Source organism: Crocodylus porosus, unplaced genomic scaffold, assembly GCF_001723895.1.
Source record: "Crocodylus porosus isolate Cpor-Errol unplaced genomic scaffold, CroPor_comp1, whole genome shotgun sequence".
Classification (NCBI taxonomy): Eukaryota; Metazoa; Chordata; order Crocodylia; family Crocodylidae; genus Crocodylus; species Crocodylus porosus.
In genome coordinates, this window is record NW_017728942.1 from 9,488,914 (window position 1) to 9,493,635 (window position 4,722).

A 4,722-nucleotide genomic window follows, 5' to 3' on the forward strand; every position below is an offset into this window, starting at 1 on the left:
ACTTCTCAGCCTGGAAGTATGAGAGAGCTCTCTGACTGGGAGCTGTCTTTTAGGGTCATATTTTGGTGCGGGGTGTTCCTTTTTATTTATTTTCTCCCCCTCTCAAAGTATTAGGTCCTTTCCTGTTCTATTTGAACAAGTGGTGTGTCATGTGGCAGTGAAGAGATCAACAGAAAGATGCATATACTGCAAGGCATCTAGAGCTGCATATGCAAATACCAGATTAGTAGTTTCAGTCCAAGTTTCTCTCCCCTTAACCTATCAGCAGGATTAGCCCCAAAGACCTTGGCCATTCTGCTAACTTTGATTGGTATTGATGCAATTTGTGATGAGTTTTAGTTGAGTGACTTTACACCTCCAAGAAGTGCAAGAGTCCCAAGACTTAGCAGCTCATACAAGCTTTAACTACTGCTATCACCACCTGTTGCCTGCTGGCTAGTAAAGACATTTACTCAAAGCTTCAGCTATATGCATTTTTAACGTATTAGTAGTAGGACTCTACCTATCTCAACCCACAAACTTTCTCAGTTGGCTCATTTCTTAAACTGGACCGAACACATGGCCAGACGTTAAGCCCAAAAGGACTACCTATTACCTACTCATTCTTTTTTTCAAACCGTCTAGTCATAAGGTATCATTGGAGAAAAAGACTAAAAAGAGCGGCAGCAGTAATAATGTAATACTGAGGTTTCTTCATAAGGCAGCTCTTGGTTAATATTCTTCATTCTGTTGTTATTTTCATGTGATATAAAAGCAATGTTAATAAGTTCCAGTCCTGCCAAGATTCAGAAAGGTGAGTAACCCCACTGACATCACTGAGACTACTAAAGCAGGTAGTAAAGTTATGCATGCAATTAAGTCTTTGCTGGATCAAGGCCTAATTTGTCTTGAAAGCCAAAAGCACTTACTATTATTAGTGACAGTCTTAAGTACCAGTGGTGAACTCAGCACTGTGCCAAACACAGATGGAAACTCTGCCATTAATTAATTTTAGGACAAAGCACAGTATGATGCTTTTGGAGAGAAAGTTTATACTTGCTTTCTTCCCAGACACAGGAGGGACTGGCGTGAATAGCCACCTCCTTAACACTTCCTTTGTTTCTCTTTAAAAAGTTCTTCAAGTATTTAGCTGAAAAAACCTCTCCATGGCCTGACTGTCATCCCCTCCAGAAGAAAAGGTGGGTCTAATTGAGTCATAGCTACATTATCAAATTGACACTTGGAATATAAAACTTATGGTAGCACCACTCCTGTGAGATTGCTAGGGCAAGAGTGATGGATTGGTCTGCTGAAATCCATAACTACTCTTACAGGGTTTGAAAGGTTTAGTGAAAGGGACTGGTAAATGGTCAGACTACTACTCTGGAATGCTTGCTTCATAGGATCAGGTTCAAAAGAAGCTTCCAAAAAATCATTTTAAATCCCCAACTTTACAACACAATTCTGATATACAAGCCAGACCCTGAAAAGCTGTTTCTCTCAAATAGTTTCACTGACTGCAACAGGCTTGCTTATGTGACACATGTAGGCAAAATCAGGCCCCCATGTTTTGAAATCAGAGTACTCCTCCCCACCTGCACACCAGCAGCAGTATCTGTTTGCAGCCAAGTAAAATTAAAGATAGAAAAGAACTGGAGAATATAAAAAATGTTACAAAAGTTTGCTTATATTTTATATTCATCTCTCCTATCGTTTGTTCTTTGCCCTGACATTTCACATCTTACGACAACTGGGTATAATGGTTATCATTCTATATGACTGAATTAACAATATGTATACTATGGCTTCTTATTAGATACTTATCTAGAAAATGGCATTGGATGGAAGACAAGCGCAGAACATTGTTCCTGAGCTTTAAACGCAAATAGATAACATGTCCTTACTGTATTGCAGAGATCTGTCACGCATTTCAGGGCGGGGAAGGGAGTTGCAGCGGGTACCCATCCCAGATTCCAGCCACAGAGCAAACAAGACTTGCCAGGGAATGGCATGAATTCATTTGCAGAAGGCAGCAGACAGGGCAGCATGGCAAAGACAGACGTAAGCTTTGGGGTGCTCAGGAGGTAGTGGAGGCTTTCTGTCATTCACCAAAGTTGATCTTGCAACTCCTCATGTAAGTGTCTACCCCTGCTGATTTTTTCATGTGAATAAAGATGACTATCATGAAAGGAAGGAGTGCAGCATTGCTGCTATAGCATAAAAACCGAAGTGAATCATTTCCCCAAGCCATTCAGGACTTGTCGCTTCTTTGAAAGAACAGGAGAGAGTATAACAAGGCAGACTGCTGTTTTTTTCGTGGCAATTTTGACCACATCCAGACAAGGCTGCCATTGCAAGACTTGGCCACCCAGAGCGTGTGTGAATGTTCACATTTGGTCAATTCACCAAGATCAGTGGCAGCATTAATAGCTCAGCTCTGCATCGTGATGGATGAAAAATGTTGCACAACAGTGCTCCCTCGAGGCTGGGACCATCAAATATTGAATGTGCAACTGGAGCCCAACCAGACACACTGCAGAATAAACGACACCAGTCACAGGGCCCTAGAGCAATTACAGAAACACTAAGATAAATACTCTTAATTAGATTCTGTAATATGGGGCCTCTAGATGGGGAATCTTACTTCACATCAGTTCACGCTTACCAGAAAATAGCGGTGCTTATCCAACGTGGCACTTTACCTTTAGCTGGAAGAACAAATTATATAGGTAGAATCTGCTCTGTTTCATTGCCCGCTCCCTATGTACACACATCTAGAGGTCCATTATCTGCTCACTGATCTAAGCAGGTTATGTATGTAGCTACCATTAATGGTAATGAGAGTTACTCTTGTTAATCTCCCGTGCATTTGTAGCAGGCTAATAGCCTGCTTTTTAAGCATCCAGGCCAGCACTGGAGTCGTACGGAAAATGAGCAGCATATTGTCTCTGGGATTCATATGTAAACGTTAGAAGACTGCTCTGAGGTGTCTAAAGCCAGTGATTAAATTAAAAAAAACCCCAGTAATGGTATAAATGTGCTCTCAGCATTTGCTTCCAACGCATAAAAATAGACCATGTGGCTTTATATTGTCTCATGAGAGGCCACCCCTTTGAGAATATTTTTTTTTTGAATAACAATTCATGGAAATCACCCTCTGATCTTAAATGGAATAAGGTTTGTGGTTTCAGACTATTCCCTATGGATCGAATTTACCAGGGAAACCGGCTTGCAACCCTGGCGAACTGCACATCATTTTCCCTCCGAATGCAGACAGTCTGCCTGCACCAGTGAGAATCCCTGGTTTGGGCTGTAATTTGGCGTGGTTCAGCATTATTGGCGATCTCTGTCCAGGAGACGTCCAGGACTGGAGACATCTAAGAGACGTGTTTCATTTTAGCTTGGAGCTGGATTAGCTGAAGACAGCAGGCAGAAGGCGGGTCAGGATGGCGCCTTGGAGCAGTGAGCCTCAACCAAGGTGCTACAGCCCCCCTGGGGTGACAGGAGATCCTTTCAAGGGTGCCACACGACATTAGCCCTGTTAGGTTTCCAGACACAAGCCTCGGATAAACCGAGAGATTTCACACAGGAATCCACAGGCGCGATTCACCGGTTAACTGCGCGGGCAATACTTGGGTCTAAATTCATTGCACGATTTCCAAGTGAATTACATAACCCACGTATGAGGCAGCCGGGGCTCATGGCATGTTGTGACCCCTCATTCTTTTCTGGCGAGAGACCGCAGATGAAAGCTGGACAGAAACTAGCTCTAAAGTTGTTACCCGATTTCAAGCACTAACTGTATAGCTGGTAGGATCTTTTTGTAGCTGGACAGCCATTCTCGTTATTTTGCACGTGCGGATGGCTGAAACTTATGGGACGCTTCAGCAGCTCGCTGTGGGATTGATCGTGTCCCGTCCGTCTAAGTTTATTGCGCGATTTGCCCATGACTTGTATGGTACATGTAACGTGCAGCAGGGCCAGTTTCCTGCGGTGACCCCTTGCCCTGCCCTGGCGAGGGTCAGACCGCGACTCGCGCCCTGCAGCCACGGCTCCTTTGCAGCCCCGGGTGCTGGGGCTGGGCCCAGATCCAACCACACTCATTTCTGTTTCCAATGGAAAAAAGAGAAAAAAGTGTATTTTCCAGAAAAAGGTGTCCCCCCCCAAAAAAGTTTTCTTCCCCCCTAGAAATAAAGGTGTTAAGGTGGTTTTCCCCCATCCTGAAAAAAGGTGTTCCTCCCGGGGGGGGGGCAAAAAAAAGTATTTTTTCCCCCACAGAAAAAGTGGGGTTTTTTCCCTGCCCCTCAAGAAGGTGTCGTTCCCCCCCCCCAAAAAAAGGTTGTTTTGTCCGTAAAAATAAAGGTGTTAAGGTGTTCCCCTCCCCAGAAAAAAGGTGGTTTTCCCCCCTCCTGAAAAAAAGGTCTCCCCCTAGAAGGAAAAAAAAAAAGTAAGTTTTCCCCCGGGGAAAAAAAGGGTATTTCACCCTCCCCCAGAAAAGGTGTTTTATTTCCCCTCCAGAAAAAAAGGGTGTTTTTGCCCCCAAGAAAAAGGTGTTCCCCTCCCTCACAATCAAAGGACTTTCTCCTAGAAATTAAGGTGTTCAGGTCGTTTTTCCCCATAGAAGAGGGGGAAACACTGCTGAGCGCACGTGGGCGGGGGCGGGCCCGCAAGGGTTAACGCCACTGGCCGACGCGGCCGGAAGTGCAACGTAGGCAGGACGTGGCGGCGGCGCATGCGCGCGGA